The sequence below is a fragment of the Ranitomeya imitator genome, chromosome 2, assembly GCF_032444005.1.
Source record: "Ranitomeya imitator isolate aRanImi1 chromosome 2, aRanImi1.pri, whole genome shotgun sequence".
Taxonomy (NCBI): Eukaryota; Metazoa; Chordata; class Amphibia; order Anura; family Dendrobatidae; genus Ranitomeya; species Ranitomeya imitator.
In genome coordinates, this window is record NC_091283.1 from 124,366,852 (window position 1) to 124,385,885 (window position 19,034).

Consider the following 19,034-nt stretch of genomic DNA (forward strand, 5'->3'; position numbering starts at 1 on the left):
AGTAGTTTACATCGGTATTCGTAAGCTAAATCCAGGAGTGGGTGAGCAATCCAAAAGTGGTGACGTGTATCCATTTATTTTCCTCTAATTGCTCAACTACTGATACTGAAGTCAAATACTAAAGGTGTAAATGTGACCTTACACGAACTGTGGTGTCACACTCCCACTGCGCCCGATATGGTGCCCACACTGCGGTATACTATGTGGGCTGTGTTACATACCGCGTGGCTCTGTGCTGTATACTACATAGGCAGTGTTATATACTATGTGGCCACTGTTATATACTACGTGACTGGGCAGTATACTATGTGGTTCTGTGCTGTATACTACGTCAGCTGGGCAGTATACTACGTGTCTGTGCTGTATACTACGTGTCTGTGCTGTATACTACGTGTCTGTGCTGTATACTACGTGTCTGTGCTGTATACTACGTGTCTGTGCTGTATACTACGTGTCTGTGCTGTATACTACGTGTCTGTGCTGTATACTACGTGTCTGTGCTGTATACTACGTGTCTGTGCTGTATACTACGTGTCTGTGCTGTATACTACGTGTCTGTGCTGTATACTACGTGTCTGTGCTGTATACTACGTGTCTGTGCTGTATACTACGTGTCTGTGCTGTATACTACGTGTCTGTGCTGTATACTACGTGTCTGTGCTGTATACTACGTGTCTGTGCTGTATACTACGTGTCTGTGCTGTATACTACGTGTCTGTGCTGTATACTACGTGTCTGTGCTGTATACTACGTGTCTGTGCTGTATACTACGTGTCTGTGCTGTATACTACGTGTCTGTGCTGTATACTACGTGTCTGTGCTGTATACTACGTGTCTGTGCTGTATACTACGTGTCTGTGCTGTATACTACGTGTCTGTGCTGTATACTACGTGTCTGTGCTGTATACTACGTGTCTGTGCTGTATACTACGTGTCTGTGCTGTATACTACGTGTCTGTGCTGTATACTACGTGTCTGTGCTGTATACTACGTGTCTGTGCTGTATACTACGTGTCTGTGCTGTATACTACGTGTCTGTGCTGTATACTACGTGTCTGTGCTGTATACTACGTGTCTGTGCTGTATACTACGTGTCTGGGAAATATACTACGTCGCTGGGCAATATACTACGTCGCTGGGCAATATACTACGTCGCTGGGCAATATACTACGTAGCTGGGCAATATACTACGTAGCTGGGCAATATACTACGTAGCTGGGCAATATACTACGTAGCTGGGCACATGGAGTACTGTGTCCAGTTTTGGGCACCGGTGCTCAGGAAGGATATAATGGAACTAGAGAGAGTACAAAGGAGGGCAACAAAATTAATAAAGGGGATGGGAGAACTACAATACCCAGATAGATTAGCAAAATTAGGATTATTTAGTCTAGAAAAAAGACGACTGAGGGGCGATCTAATAACCATGTATAAGTATATAAGGGGACAATACAAATATCTCGCTAAGGATCTGTTTATACCAAGGAAGGTGACGGGCACAAGGGGGCATTCTTTGCGTCTGGAGGAGAGAAGGTTTTTCCACCAACATAGAAGAGGATTCTTTACTGTTAGGGCAGTGAGAATCTGGAATTGCTTGCCTGAGGAGGTGGTGATGGCGAACTCAGTCGAGGGGTTCAAGAGAGGCCTGGATGTCTTCCTGGAGCAGAACAATATTGTATCATACAATTAGGTTCTGTAGAAGGACGTAGATCTGGGGATTTATTATGATGGAATATAGGCTGAACTGGATGGACAAATGTCTTTTTTCGGCCTTACTAACTATGTTACTATGTTACTACGTAGCTGGGCAATATACTACGTAGCTGGGCAATATACTACGTAGCTGGGCAATATACTACGTAGCTGGGCAATATACTACGTAGCTGGGCAATATACTACGTAGCTGGGCAATATACTACGTGGCTGGGCAATATACTACGTGGCTGGGCAATATACTACGTGGCTGGGCAATATACTACGTGACTGGGCAATATACTACGTGACTGGGCAATATACTACGTGGGCTGTGCAGTATACTACGTGGCTGGGCAATATACTACGTGGACTGTGCAATATACTACGTGGGCTGTGCAATATACTATGTGGACATGCATATTCTAGAATACCCCATGCGTTAGAATCGGGCCACCATCTAGTAACATAGTAACATAGTAACATAGTTAGTAAGGCCGAAAAAAGACATTTGTCCATCCAGTTCAGCCTATATTCCATCATAATAAATCCCCAGATCTACGTCCTTCTACAGAACCTAATAATTGTATGATACAATATTGTTCTGCTCCAGGAAGACATCCAGGCCTCTCTTGAACCCCTCGACTGAGTTCGCCATCACCACCTCCTCAGGCAAGCAATTCCAGATTCTCACTGCCCTAACAGTAAAGAATCCTCTTCTATGTTGGTGGAAAAACCTTCTCTCCTCCAGACGCAAAGAATGCCCCCTTGTGCCCGTCACCTTCCTTGGTATAAACAGATCCTCAGCGAGATATTTGTATTGTCCCCTTATATACTTATACATGGTTATTAGATCGCCCCTCAGTCGTCTTTTTTCTAGACTAAATAATCCTAATTTCGCTAATCTATCTGGGTATTGTAGTTCTCCCATCCCCTTTATTAATTTTGTTGCCCTCCTTTGTACTCTCTCTAGTTCCATTATATCCTTCCTGAGCACCGGTGCCCAAAACTGGACACAGTTTTAGTAGAGACATATCTTTTTAAATACTAGGCGCAGATCAAATTTAAGTCTGTGGCTCTGCAAAAAAAAAAAAACTAAAACGTACAGCACTTGGACGCCATCCTCATTGTACCCTAGTGCTGTCATTTTCTTCTTGCTAGGAGAAGCTTGAGAAAAACCTCAATCGGTCTTTGTTGGTTATGAGAAAACTGATAAGGCTCTGATGGTAAAAAAAGGAGACACTGACCAAAAATGTATGAAAATCTGATTTGTTTGGAGGATTGGGGAGGTGACCTGTGCTGCCGAGGAGAAATTCTCAATAAAGAGGGCGTACTGTAAGAATTGAGGTTATTGGGAAATCTCATTAGTGCAGATCACCCCTCCCATCCTCCACACATTTGCTACACAGGTGAGGTTTTCCTCTCCTGGGCGGCTGCAGCAGCTGCTTCTTGTCTGGATTCCTCAGGTGAGAGGATAAATGTTCCTTCACCTGTCACTTGCCTACTAGATAAGACCCTACTGCGCTTGTTGTCTCCTCCTTTCTTATCCTGAAAATCTGATTTAGCATAGTGATGAAAGATTGGTCCACTTTTGTGTAAGAGAAAAAACATTGCTGTCTGAATGAGGCCTTATTAGATTGGCGTCGCCTGACATCAGCCATACTGGTTAGTGGCCAGCCTTACTACAAACAGCTGAACCTACAAATCAGAAGGACAGCATTTTCCATCCCTTCACTTTAGTCTAGGGCATTGTTCCCAAAGTCCGGTCCTCAGGAGCCACCAACAGGTCATGTTTTCAGTATTTCCTTAGTATTGCACAGGCAATAATTCCATCACCTGTGCAATACTAAGGAAATACTGAAAAGATGACCTGTTGGTGGCTCTTGAGGACCGGACTTGGGGAACACTGGTCTAGGGGTACATTACATATGTTGGTGGCAATCACAGCAGAACCATTTCCTATGCATTAAGAGAATTCCAATTATCGCAGTTCCCTAATACAGTATATAGCAATTCCCTGAATCACTCCTTTACCAACAGAAGCATGATAGCATTAGAGGAGACGGGACTTCCAGCAAATTTAAAAAAAAAAAAAAAAGAATTGGAGGCCTCATCCATCTCTATGCCAGCCCTATTAAAGGACAGAGCAAAGTACTGCAGTGTGCAGGCGCCAGGCCCCTCTGACCTTTCTCGGCGCCTGCGCACTGCAGTACTTTGCTCTGCCCTAAACAGGACAGGTAAAGTACGCCTGCGCAGGAGCCGCATCCTGAAGACAAGAAGAGGACTTCATCGTAAGAAGATGGGAGGCCCCGGACCGCGACGCCCATCGGACCAGACTGCAGCGGGACCGCCCCTGGGTGAGTGTAATCTAACCTCTTTTTCTCATCTTTCAGGATACATCGGGGGCTTATCTACAGTATTACAGAATGCTGTAGATAAGCCCCTGATGCCGGTGGGCTTAGCTCACCTTCGATTTTGGGGGTGACAGGTTCCCTTTAAAGGTAAACTGTCAGGCGTTCTCATCCTGGTTGACAGTAAGAGTAACTCCATCTTTATAGGAGGATTGACCATACCGCATCTTCCTGTTCTTGCCCCTTTTCTTCTGGTCTTTTACCTTCATTTTATGTCCTGTCTTGTGCTTTTCTTTCCTATATCTTTTTGTTCAGGTAAGATGAGGTTTTTCACATAAACTACCGTAACTTCTGTTTCGTTTTTGCATTGCTAATGCACTTGTAGATGTACGGTAATTGTACACGGCTACTTGCCTACTCTGTCCATTCCACATGTCCTGATGCTGGACGGCTGCTGGATTTTATTTCATAGTTGTCTTTGTTGGCATAGTTTTATTGAAAAAGTAGATCTACGGTACTTTATCATTGCTTCTGTCCCTGGCAATGACATTTCTTCGTGTTCCGGATTCATTTGGGCTATTTATGGTACGTTGCTTTTTTTTTTTTTTGACGGATTGCCCTGGTTTAGATACCTAAATGGTACAGACTGGTGCATTATTGTTCATTCACAGCACAATGTGGCATCTTCACTGGCTACATAGTAATAGTTGAGAATCTGAAATCTTCCCATGGTTCTATTCCTCCTACTAGGATATTAAACAATAGAATTTCCCTCCCCTCCTATATTTTAGCCAAGGTACACCATGCTTTAGTTTTTTGGCTTGAGACATTTTCTTAAAAAAAAAAAAAAAAAAACACATTTAACAATCAGCATTTGGAAGATTATTTTTATTACTTATCATATAGGACAGTAACTAGAAATGGAGGACTACCGTACTTTTTTTTACCTACACATTGGAGGTAAAACATGTAAAATATCTATTGTGCCAGAAAAAGCTGCCACCTGAGCTCCAGTGCAGAAATGAGTCATCTGTCAGGTAGTAAGGACCAGCAAGGCGATGACTCACAGTATTATCTGCATGCTGGGAGATTTCTGTGTGTGGGGGTGCTGGGGATCTATGATAGCTGGAGAAGATTCTCAGCAACACAAAATAACCAGCAACAATATAAGGGGAGGAAAATAGTCCATAGTCATGTCCAGGCCAAAAAGAGCCACTGCCACACAAACTGGGTGATTGCAAACAGAATTACTCCTGAGATTTTGCTTTCCTATGTAAAGTCTAAAATTAAAAGTTTTTAAAAGCTGTACACCATTTCACTGCTGATCAACACTTTTCCAATTATTACTATTGAGGTAAATGTTTTTTTTGGGGGGTAGTCTCCCAAAGGTGGCGCACATATGCACATGGCAGGTTTAGTAAATGTGCAAATCATGGTCAAAGTACAGACCGTTGGCCGCGGAGTGGCAGAAGGTCTCCTGATCCGATCTCTAAGTGCCTCATGGCTGACGAGTTTGGATCAGGAGACCCACAGCCAGGCCGTCCTCAGATTGTGATTTACAGATGTGTGAATCCAGCAAAAGAGCCACAAAAAAAAAAAAAAAAAAAGCGTATGACTGCCTCAGCACTATAAATGAATTACATAGATTACAAAGTGCATTTGCACAATTGCACCATTCATTCTCTTGTATGCTGGCACCAGCACACAGAAGATGCTCAGAAATGCAGATATTGGCTTGTCATGCCCAGATGTGTTGTCTTGTTGGAGAGGATAATGAAATAATAAGCTACACAACTGGCCCACTAAACTTGTGACAAGCTGGTAAAAAAAACGCTATTATACAGTGTTAGGCCATGATCACACAACTTTTTTTTTAATGCGGAACCGCCGCGATTTTGCCGCTGCGGGTCCGCAGCTGTTTTCCATGCAGGGTACAGTACAATGTACCCTATGGAAAACAGGAACTGCTGTGGCCACATTGCGGAAAATCCCGAATAGCTGCGGTAAAAAAGAAGTACCATGTCACTTCTTTTTGCGGAACTGCAGCGGTTCTGCACCCATTGACCTCCATTGTGAGGTCAAACCCGCAGTAAAACCCGCAGACGAAAAAAATATCTGCGGGTTTTCTGCGGTTTGTGGTGCAGAACCGCTGCAGCAGGAAGTGCGTGGGCGGAGTGTGGCTGTCCCCCCGTGCCCCAATCCCACCCCCCCATGCTCCGACGCCCCCCCCCACCCCCCCCCCCTGTGCCCTAATCTCCCCCCCTTATACTTACCTGGCCTCCCGGTGTCCGTCCGGCCGTCTTCTCCCTGGGCGCCGCCATCTTCCAAAATGGCGGGCGCATGCGCAGTGCGCCCGCCGAATCTGCCGGCCGGCAGATTCGTTCCAGGCACATTTTGATCACTGTGATAACCTCACAGTGATCAAAATTAAAAAAAGGTAAATGCCCCCCCCCCCCCCTTTATCACCCCCATAGGTTTTAACAATAATAAAATAAAGATTTTTTTTTTTTCCCCCACTACAGTTAGAACTAGGGTTAGGGTTAGAGGTAGGGTTAGGGTTAGGGTTAGGGGTAGGGTTAGGGGTAGGGTATTTTCAGCCATTTTAACCCTAAAAAAAACTTCCTAGAAAACACACAGACTCTGCAGAGAAAACTGCATAAAAAACTGCACTAAAAACCGCATCAAAAAACGCATCAAAAAGCACCAAAAAACGCACCTGCGTTTTCTGCCAAGAGCTGCGGTTTTTAGTGCAGAAAAAACAGCAGGGAAATCAGGAACGTGTGAACATGGCCTTAAGATAATCCTCTCTATTATCAGATACATGCTGTTATTATAATACAATCAGTGACACTTTGCAAAAAAAAAAATTTTCTCGCTCAAGTAAACAGAGAAAATAAATGGCAACATAACCAAAGAACCTTACTGATGAATGAAAAGGCAGTAAATGGCAAAATCAATGGAAAAAAAATGATAAAAGGAGCATGTTAAAAAATTTGGCTCAACTAGACATGTTATCCTTAGTACCCCCTGAGTCTGAGCCTACAATATTAATCAGCTTTTCCCAAGATTTATTTTTAATTTCCAACAGGTACCCTATTCACCAGTGAGAGACCAAAAGTGAGTTCTTCTAGCCTCCATCTGGCAGATATGCATCTCCTTGTGGTTTGTTATACTGTATAGAAAGTGCATTACTATGGTGGATAGATGATGCCAAGGCTTCCATACCCCTTACAAATAGGTGCCCATCAGTGGGCACAGGTGCAGTTACTACCTGACCCAAGACTCTTTTCCTTACTCCCTCTCATGATTAGCGCACTTTACATATGAAGTTCGGCATACTATGACCTACCAACACTTCAAAATTGTCAATACATATTTGGAGGCAGGGCTGTGAAGTCAGAGTCATGGTGTGGGTGTCGGAATAAAATTGACTGACTCCTAAAATATATAATAAATCGGGTACAGTAGTTCATTGCAGTTTCTTCTGAATATTTTTCATAAGAATTTAAGAAAGTTATGAACTGTCCATACATGTCTGTTCTGTTCTAAGGATCAGGGTTTTAGTTGAGATGAATCTGTGCTGCACTTTATGTACATGCTCAGTAGTGACCAGCACTGTGGTGTCGGAGTCCATGTTGGTGGACCGACTCCTAAAATAAATAGTAAATTGGGTACAGTAGTACAATGCAGTTTGTGCTGTAAATGTTTTCATAAGAATTTGGGAACGTTATGAAATGTCCTATAAAGGTCTGTTCTGTTTCTGATCTAATGATCTCAGCTTTTAGTTTAGATGAATCTTTGCAGCTATATCATACAGCAATACAAGTCAATGAGGTGGCATTGCAGTCCTAAGTGGACTGCAACTAGTCACAAAAAGTGCAACCTCCTCCCCTATTGACTTGTATGGCACTGTAATGCAGTAATGAGTCATGACACATCGAAGACTTTAGCCAGGCAACAGGCGTTTTGTCAAGATTGCTATGTAGCCCTCGCCCAATAGGTATTATGCAGTCAGACTAATTGTTTGCTTGCATTTTTATTTCAGCTACGTAACTTACCAAAAAGCAGCCCTGGAGATTAGCAAAGTGTCACAGGTTTACCACAACAGAGAGGAACCAGAAGACCACAGCCTCCGATTACTCCTACTCCTGCACTGATTAGAAGCACTTGACCTTCATATGAAATGGTTTAAAGGGCCACTGTCACCCCCTCCAGCCGTTATAAACTAAAAGAGCCATCTTGTGCAGCAGTAATGCTGCATTCTAACAAGGTGGCTCTTTTAGTTTTGTGTTCATGTGTTACTAAAATAAAGCGCTTTGAAACTTTTCAAAAATACCTATCTTTGTCCACGGAGGCGGGTCTGAAGCCTCCTCTGTGAAGCGCCCAACTGCCGTCACTCATCTCTTCTGGGGCGATGATCCCGCCCCCTGCGCGCTGTTCTTCTTAAATCCGGCGCCTGCGCTGTGCCTGCCTGCCTGGGGCAGGCGCATTGAGAATTGGCAGTCATAGCTCAGATGCCGGTTCCTGACTGCGCCTGTGCGGGCAGTGCGGCCACCCTGTTACTGAATCCCTGCCCCGCAGTGTTATGCATTATGCACAGTCTCCCACATAATGTGGGCCCTGGCTAGCAGTCATTGTCAGAGTTAGCTTATGCTGCATGGCTGGAGGTTGTTGTTGATGAAGGCGTTTGGTGGATTTATCTGTGACTGTTGAGTGTGTGATAATTCCCTTTCTTCTACTTTGGCTTAACCCCATCCTCCACTTCCCAATGCATTCCGCTGTTGTCTGAGTATATTTGTATGTTTGGTATTTTTTGTTATCCCTGTCCATGTTACCTTGTTAGTCTGATTGGTGTATTACGGTAGACTACTACTCCCCTCTTTCCTGGGTGCGGGGAAGGGTACAGACTGAGGGAGTATTCAGAAGCTAAGGCAAGGTTCGTGGCCCCAGCATCTTCACCATCAGAAGTAATCCGGGGAACAGGGTGAGCTAGGGCACCCCCAGCGTTACGGACAGGGAAGGAATCCCTGGTCCTGGGACACCCAACAACAAAGGCGTGCCACAAGGACAGCCCACATGTGATAACAGTAAGGGTATGTTCACACGTTCAGGATTTCCATCCTTTTTGTTTTCAGGACTGTTTTTTTAAAAAACTGCAGCTCTTGGCAGAAAACGCAGGTCCTTTTTTTGGTCCTTTTTTGATGCGTTTTTTTGATGCGTTTTTTGATCCTTTTTTCTTATGCAGTTTTCTAACCCTAACCCTACCCCTAACCCTATTCTAACCTTAGTGAAAAAAAAAAAAAATTCTTAATTTTTTTATTGTCCCTACCAATGGGGGTGTCATTTACTATTTTTTTATTTTGATCACTGAGATATAACCTATCTCAGTGATCAAAATGCACTTTGGAGCGAATCTGCCGGCCGGCAGATTCGGCGGGCGCACTGCGCATGCGCCCGCCATTTTGCAAGATGGCGGCGCCCAGGGAGAAGACGGCCGGACGGACACCGGGACGCCGGGTAAGTATAAGGGGGGGAGATTAGGGCACGGGGGGGGGCATCGGAGCACTGGGGGGGGGGGGCATCGGAGCACGGGGGGGGGGGGGGATCGGAGCACGGGGGGGCAGCCACACTCCGCCCACGCACTTCCGCCCGCTCCCCCGCACTTCCTGCTGCAGCGGTTCTGCACATCAAATCGCAGTAAAACCCGCAGATATATTTTTGATCTGCGGGTTTTACTGCGGTTTTGACCTCACAATGGAGGTCTATGGGTGCAGAACCGCTGCGGTTCAGGAAAAAGAAGTGACATGCTCCTTCTTTTTTGCAGCAGCTATTCTGCGCGGCTTTTTAAACGAAATTCCGGATCATGTGCACAGCAGTGACTGTTTTCCATAGGGTTACATTGTTATGTACCCTGCATGGAAAACAGCTGCGGAACCGCAGCGGCAAAACCGCTGCGGTTCCGCAGTAAAAAACGCACTGTGTGAACATGGCCTAAGTCTTATAACACTTGCACAGGGCATGATACTTTTTGATTATGTGGCGATAGCTGTAGTTAATAATTAAAAAAACGCATCAAACAAGATTTAACCATAAATTGCTTTGGCTTTGCTTTGTGTTTTTAGCCAAACATTATTTAAAAATAAAGAATCTAAAAATCAGCTGCAAAAACAAGTTTGATGTAAATATGCCTTACATTTGTTTTATCCAAAAGACAGTGCCTCACCTGTCCACAGACTGGGGCAGATTTACTAATATACTATACTAAGTCACTGTAAACCTGTAACGGTATGTGTCCACGTTCAGGATGGCAGGCGCGGAAAACTCGCTCTGCCCAAAGCGCCGCCCCCTTCTGTAGATGCGGTGATTCCGGATGTGTTCATTGCACACATCCGAATCATCGCACCCCACACATAGGGCCCTGTGTTTTACCTTGCGGCGGCGCAGCATCGACACAAGGTAAACGGACATGGTGCGTTCTAAAAAGACGTGCCCCATGTCCGGAAACGCAGGGCCATAGGGTGTGTGTTCGCATGCATAGTGGAGATGGGATTTCATAAAATCCCCTCCACTATGCTGTAACATCTGGACGCTGCGGATTGAACGCTGCGGCTCTACACAGCGTTCAATCTGCAGCTATTCCGGATGTAATACGGCCCGTGGACACATACCCTAAGGCTATGTGAACACGTTGCGGATTGGTGTGCGGATTTTTCCGCACTGTTTTTGCAAAATCCGCAGGTAAACCGCACTGAGGATTACCTGCGGATTTGCGTCGGTTTCCACCTGCGGATTCCTATTGAGGAGCAGGTGTAAACTGCTGCGGAATCCGCACAAAGAATGGGCATGCTGCAGAAAAAAATACAGCTGCGTTTCCGCCCGTTTTTTTCCGCAGCATGTGCACTGCGGATTGTGTTTTCCATACGTTTACATGGTACTGTACAACACATGCAAAACAGCTGCAGATCCGCAGCAAAATCCGCAACGTGTGCACATAGCCTTTCACATTTATCGTTTAGTGGCCTGTTTACATGGCAGATGATGGTTTTGTGAACATAGAATTAACGTGTATCAGCAGCACATCACCTTTTTTTACATGGGGGGAGGGATATGTGCTGTGGACGAGCGTAAAAATGATTGCACCTGATAAACAAGTGATTAGCTATTTTGTCAGATGATTACCGGCCTGTTTGATGGGTCGATAATTAAACACTTGTTCCCCAATAATTAGCCATCTAAAATGTGCCTTAGGGTATGTGCACACGTCCGGATTTCTTGCAGAAATTTCCTGAAGAAAACCGGAAATTTTCATCAAGAAATCCGCATTTTTTTTTGCGTTTTTTTCCCCGTTTTTTTCGCTTTTTTTTTAGCATTCTGCAAGCGTAATTAGCTTGCAGAATGCTAAAGTTTTCCAAGCGATCTGTAGCATCGCTTGGAAAACTGACTGACAGTGTTTGACAAGTGTGACCAACTTTTTACTATAGATGCTGCCTATGCAGCATCAATAGTAAAAGATAGAATGTTTAAAAATAATTAAAAAAAATTAAAAAAAATGGTTATACTTACCTGCAGACAGCCGATCTCGGCGGCGTCCGTTCCTATAGATGGTTTGTGTGTGCAGGACCTTCGATGACGTCGCGGCTTGTGATTGGTCACGTGAGGGGTCACATGAGCGGTCACGCGACCAATCACAAGACCGCGACGTCATCGCAGGTCCTTCACACAGACCATCTAAAGGAACGGAACCGGCAGCATGCACCGGAGAGGCGGGAACACTCCTGGGGCCATCAGAGGGTAAGTATATGACTATTTTTTATTTTAATTCTTTTTTTTTTAACCAATTATATGGTGCCCAGTCCGTGGAGGAGAGTCTCCTCTCCTCCACCCTGGGTACCAACCGCACATAATCTGCTTACTTCCCGCATGGTGTGCACAGCCCCATGCGGAAAGTATGCAGATCAATGCACTCCTAGGTGTGCGGAATCCCCGCAATTCCGCATATTTAATGAACATGTTGCTTTTTTTCCGCAATGCGATTTTTTCGCGGAAAAAAATGCAACATTTGCACAAAAAATGCGGAATACCCTGCAAATAATAGGAGGCATATGTTAGCGTTTTTTTCGCGTTTTTATAGCGAAAAATCCTGAACGTGTGCATATGGCCTTAGACTATTACACCACATTTATCACAGTAGCTCATGTTGCAGGATACATCTGGTGCATTCTTTCAGACCGTATAGCCCAAGTTTATCACTGAGCAGTTGGCTTAATTTTTTATCACTTTTTGAACTAAAAAACTGGAGCATACCTTTAGTAAATCTGTTGTATTTTACAGGCACATTTAGCCACAAACTCTTTTCCAGACTCTTTGTAAAAGTGTCTAGTGAAAAAGTGTCTTAACTTTTTAAAGTGGGTGTCTCAAGCTTAAATTTTCTGGAGCGCACAGGTTCCTCCACACGTCCGGATTGCTGGGGAACAGCGAGTTCCTGAACGAGTGATAGATTGAACCTATGCATTCTGAAAAAACTACAAGCGGAGGGAACCTTCCCTCTGTAGCATAGTGGGAGCACAGAAACAATGAAGCTGACAAGATCCAGTGAACTTCGGAACAGCACTTGCAAGCTCTTTTGGAAAGAGCAACCTCATACAAATGAAAATCAGTATCATACATCTTAATAGGATTACTCTGGCTTGCTCTAAAGATTCATGCAAGCCCTATTAAAGGGACTGTCTAGGCCTTACATATTGATATCTTATCCTCCTCTCTATTTCTGGGCCGCAACATCAAGTAATGCCAATTCTTACAACGCTGTAAAAGACTTTGATCAGTCCCTGACTTCTGCCAAACTAAATGATGACCCCTATCTAAAAATAGTCAGTCCATCTCTTCTCCTACACTATTTGTCCAATTCTCCCAGAAGCTTGCTGATCATTGACTCTTCATCAGAGCCTTACCATCTTGGAGATGTAAGTACAGCAGCACCACCACTCTGCTCTGTGATAGAAAGCTCTTATCAGAAATATGTGGGACTTAAGGTACCTTCACACTGAACAACTTTCCAACGAGAACGACAACGATCCGTGACGTTGCAGCGTCCTGGATAGCGATCTCGTTGTGTTTGGCACGCAGCAGCGATCAGGATCCCGCTGTGACATCGCTGGTCGGAGCTAGAAGTCCAGGAACTTTATTTGGTCGTCAGGTCGGCGTGATTCGTCATGTTTGACAGCAAAAGCAACGATGCCTGCAATGTTTTTTCATGGAGCTAACAACCAGCGAGAACGATAAGTACGTCACTGGATCGCTCCTGCATCGTTCTGCTGTTGCCGTGTTTGACGTCTCCTAGCGACCTAAACAGCGACACTGCAGCGATCGGCTCATTGTCTATATCGCTGCAGCGTCGCTTAATGTGACGGTACCTTTACTCTTACTGAATGACCTGTGAATCACTTTGGATACTTTGTTACACCATACCTGACAAAGATACCAAAGTACCATAGCTTGGAAAGCTTGCCGTTTCACATCAAATTTATTACTTCAGTTATCCAATTGAAAATATTTTGTTTCTTCAGTTGAGAGAAATAAACTTGTAGATCGTAATAACTCAGAACAATAAAGATACCTGTCACTCATTTAATCCATTTTGTCCAAAGCAGCTTGACCTCCCAGGAAGTAATGAGTTAATCGTCTCATCCTGGGTCTCAAGTCTGTGCAGCTTATTGCAGCCCTCTCTGTCTGCTTCCTCCTCCCTGCCACCCACATAAGTTGTAAGAGGACAAGAATCTGTGACTTCGCACAATTGGGTTATATATTCAATGAGCGTGACTATGATTCAGTCTCCGGTGCAAAGTGCTTCTATTTGTTTAAGGGCAAGATGGGCATGCAGATAGTGGAGGTGGTGGGCAGAGGTTCTTGTGTATTTCTGTGTTACCTCATGTGCTAGGTTTGGGTTGCCATCTTGATTACTCCTTCCACTCGGATAATGTTCTCCTAATCTCCCATAATGGCAAAGTCTCATCAGACTGCTCCTCTTTAAACGGCAGAATGTGATAGATCAGTGACTTAGATCTGCTGCCCCCTAACGTATAAGGCAGTCTCAGCATATCCCATGGGGTGTACACGCAGAAGAGCGCCAGCGTACCCCATGGGGTGCACACAGAACAGCCTCAGCGTACCCCATGGGGTGCACACAGAACAGCCTCAGCGTATCCCATGGGGTGCACACACAGTACAGCCTCAGCGTACCCCATGAGCTGCACACACAGAACAGCCTCAGCGTACCCCATGGGCTGCATGCAGCAGAGCCTCAGCGTACCCCATGAGATGCACACCACAGTCTGTGTATCCTACAAGATGTACTCAGTATATCCTATGTGATGTATAAGGTCTGCTTTTATTGTATCTTCTGTGATGTATACAGCAGGACCTCAGCGTATTCTATGTAATGTATACTGCAGTCTCAGTGTATCCTATGGGATGTACCCAGATGAGTATTAGTTTTTCCTATGTGATGTATATGGTAGGCCCTCATTGCATCCTATGGGATGTATACAGCAGTCTCAATGTATAGTATGGAATGTACATAGCAGAATCTTTATCTTGTATCATTGTTCTCTTATGTAAAGCATGAATATTGGCAGATTTATAAAACAGTCTAAAAGAAAAACTGTCTTTGCTGCTGATAGCAACCAATCATACAACAGCTTTCATTTTGTATTAAAAGGGTTGTCCAGGTTCGACATGAAAGTTTCCAGTCACTTTATGGGACAGTAGACTTGTCAGTCCTCACAGAGCAGACACTGCTCCCTGTCAGGATCCTTTGATATCGGCAACGGGTGGTCATGTGACCGCATGTATGCATACTTCTGGCCACATGCTGACTAGACGTGAGCACCTGTATTGAGCAATGTCCCGCTTTTTCTTTTTTTTGTAACCAAAAACATTTTTATTTGATAAAGAAACAAATGTTTCAGACTGATACAGAAAATATAACTCTTCTATTCGGATTGTGGCGGGTAGTATGCATATCGCATACTTGTAATGACATAACCGCTCACTCCTGGAGAATCCGGACAATGCACATTGTGCCAGTTGTAAGGGATATTGCACACTTGGACAACTCCTTTAATACAAAATGAAAGCTGCTGCATGCTTGGTTACAAGGGGCAGTGATATATATAGATATAATAAGTTGTGTGAAAGGTCAGGGTTACAGCTATGTCAGTAACCAGAGGTTCCAAAGATGACGGATGGCACCAGGCCAGTGCTATGGTCTATGAGGTGGTGGTGGACGGTACCGTTCAAGGCGAGGGGGAGCTCAGCCAGGACTCCCCAAGGAGCCAGCCACCCGTGCTTAGTCCTGCAAGGGACTACCCACCACCTACCCGCCCCAGCCTGTCCACATCAGCGACCACTGTTGCAGCAGCAGTGGCACGTCTCGAGGCGGGTAATGAAGACGCCTATGTGAAACTCATGGCGGCTGCGGAGAGAGCAGCAGAGGTCGAGCATGCAGAACGCCGTGAAGCAGCGGAGTGGGCACAGAAAGCTGCAGAGTGGGCAGCGGAGCAAGCAGCGGCAGAGAGAGCAGCGGAGCGCCGGCACCGACTGGAGATGGCTCAACATAGGCTCCCGCTGGACGCCCCAGCACCACCAGAGTCCAGGGCTTCCAAAGTCCAGGCCGAGGACTTCCCTCTGCTTGAGATGGATGGAGACCTGGATTCCTTCCTGCTGGCCTTTGAAAGGACCTGCCTCCAACACCATCTGGCCCCATCACAGTGGGCAAGATACCTGACCCCCTGTTTGAGGGGTAAGTTCCTGGAAGTTTTGGGGGACTTACCTGCCGGGGCGGAACAGGACTACAGCAGCATCAAGCGGGCCCTGATCCAGCACTACAACCTCACCCCAGAGTCCTACCACAAAAAGGTCCGGAGCCTGCAGCGGGGCCCAAAGGACATCTGGACCGACCACATGCGGGCGTTGCTGAGAGCTGCAGAGCACTGGACCTCGGGTCTAGCGCTCACCACCCGCCAGGAGGTCCAGGAACTGTTCGTCACGGAGCAGTTCTTGTGGAACTGCAGAGAGGACCTCCAGCAGTTCCTCCGTGACCGGAAACCGAAGGGGGCTTCTGCTACAGCCGCCATGGCAGACGAGTATGCCAATAATAGGGCGCCTGAGCTGAAGAAGCCTGCCAGCAGCACCTGGAGAGGGGGTAAGCCCAATCCTGCCCATTTCCCCAGCCCCCAGAGTGCAAGGGGTGTACTCCCCTGCTGCCCTCTCCAGGCCAGGCGCAGAACCCAGATGTTGTCATCACTGCAACCAGCCGCGACACTTCAAAGCTGCGTGTCCCCAGCGACATAAGGCCCCATTCCTGTCCCAGAAACCGTCCACTGTTTTATGTGTGGGAGGTCCCTGAACAATTACCAACCCGTTACCATCGGCTGCTGAGCGGTCATGGGACTGCGGGACACAGGCGCTGAACGAACCCTGGTACGTCCTGAGGTGGTGTCCCCTCAAGACTTGGTACCGGGGAAAACCCTTTCCGTCCCCGGAATTGGAGGCGGGGAATCGGCGCTGCCTGTCGCAAAGGTGTTTTTGGACTGGGGCGTCGGGAGGGGAATGCGGGAGGTGGGAGTAATGCCAAATATTCCTGCCAATGTGTTACTTGGGACCGATTTGGGGCGGCTAGTGTCTCAGTATGTGGCCACTGAACCCCCAAGTTCGGCTCCCCAAGAATGTCATGACTCTACTGTGGATGTTGATGTGTTGAATGTGCCTCCAACAGTGGGGGAGGGAGTGAAACCTGATGGTAATCCATGCACTGTCACCCCACACACAGGGCTCTCTGTGAGGACAGGTGAGGAGACTGAAGGGGAGAGCTCAGAGGTGGAGGGAGGTGCTGCTATGGGCAGTGTAGGGCCCTAAGTGAATCAAGCCTGCTGAGTCTAGGGCCCCGTCAGGAAGAGGAAAAGGCCATGGGCGGAGGGGGCGTCCCGGGAGAGGAGACACCAGGTAAGACCCCAGGGCAGGAGTTTCCCACACCCGGGATGTCAGGAGTGCAGGGAAGTCTGTCTGACCTTATCCTCATCGCCCTAAAGAAATTGCGCATCTGACGGTGCCACTCCCGGGTCTGTGGGAGTTCTGGAACCTGAGATATAGAGATCAGCCTCCCACAGCGACCGAATGGGTCCAGGTTTGATCCCTGTACGACCGGCAGAACAAACCTCATGCGCTGGTACCGCCTGTGTACTGATCCGATCATCCAGAGCGCAGTTATTCCATATATTAGATATTGGATACAGATCTTGTAGGGAAGCTGAGGGGTGAAGATAGCCCACCCAGGTTCAGGGGGGAGGGACACAGAAGGTTTAAGAGCTGAGGACACATGGAGAGTGTGACACACTCAACAGAAGAAGATGACGATGAACTAAGGAAGAGGGCATATGCCAGCCAGAGGGGAGCAAGCACGTGCTTTTTGGGGGCTTCCCGGCAACTAAGTATTGTACCTGTGGAACGCAGAGCCCTCCGGCTTCCACAAGCGACCTTCAACCTGGTAAATTGACCTCCAGCTTTATACCTCTAAGCCTTGTACTAGTATTGTTATATTTTACTCTGACTGTAAGTCTTGATATATTTTTACTGTATATTTCTTGTAATTACCTAGTGCGCCCTTAAGGCAATTAAACCATAAATTAATTTTGGGCTGATCCTTTTATTCTGATTGCAAATCTTAGAGTACCCAGCGTGGGTAACAGGGCAGTCTCCCCTGCGGCCATTTTATCTAGGTGCAGTTCCCTTATTGGCCTGAGAGACAAAGGGGGTGCCGGAGAGCTGTGCCTGTGTAGTGACGTCACGGATTTCCTGTGTTATATACTACGTCGCCTGTGTTATATACTGCGTGGCTGCTATATACTGCGTGGGCTGTGTTATATACTGCGTGGCCTGTATTAACGCATTGGGTATTCTACAATATGTATGTATGTATGTATGTATGTATATAGCAGCCACATAGTATATAGCAAAGGCCACGTAGTATTTGTCTGCTATATACAACATGGCTCCTATATACTACGTGGCCTGTGCTATATACTATGTGGCTGCTATATACATACATACATATTCTAGAATACCCGATGCATTAGAATTGGGCCACCATCTAGTTATTATTATAATTGGTGAGACAGAAGTAGGATGAGTTAGACCCAAATAAATACAGATTTAATAGGTTTAACGTTTCGGCCCATCATAGCCTTTTTCAAGAAATATCGGTGTATAAAAAACATAAACATATTAAAGTAGACTGAATAAAAATAATCATAATCAAACTAGTGTCTATACATATAAAGTCATCTCATTGTGCAATTTGTGTATAACAATATGGAGGAGAACCACATAATTAGATCTACATGAAATGTCCTATGGAGGAATTGTAAAAACGTTGAGCGTATTATATCTGTATTCATTGGGATCTAACTCATCCATCTTCTGCCTCACCAATTATAAAAATAATTTAAAAAAAAAAAATTCTAATTGTGTGTGCGAAGTTTGCTATTTTACTCATCTACGTTTTTTACTTCTGAGCACCAGGGTAATACAGTGAGCGTTTCATTGCTTTCTATATGTGATATTTTGTGGACCGTGCAAAACTGCGCACACCAGTCTGATATTGATCTGAATGTCGGCTGACAATCGACAATGCAAGTTTATGGTTCTGTGAAAAGAATTGGACAAGACTTGGATACCATGAGAGTGCGGTGCAATTTTCATGCATTGTTGGTTCACACTGCGTTATGGTGGTCCGTTAAATGTACTACGTTACACCGCGGCATAACGCGATGTAACGTAGTCCGTTAATGCCGCCATTGAAAGCAATGTCGGACTCCTCGCTAGCGCACGCCCACAATGGGCATGCGCTAGGGATGTGCCGTCATTGAGTGACGGACCCTGAGACACGGGCTGCAGCGTTTCCGGGTCCGTCACTGCAAGCGCAGATAGAGCTAG

At 45.8% G+C, this 19,034-nt stretch overlaps 1 protein-coding gene across 1 annotated transcript in view; it reads right to left on the reverse strand.

Moving 5' to 3' along the window:
- Positions 1–19,034, reverse strand: part of ZC3H12B (zinc finger CCCH-type containing 12B) — an 83,221-nt gene that overhangs the window by 62,701 nt on the left and 1,486 nt on the right. The gene's annotated exons all lie outside the window — the stretch shown is intronic.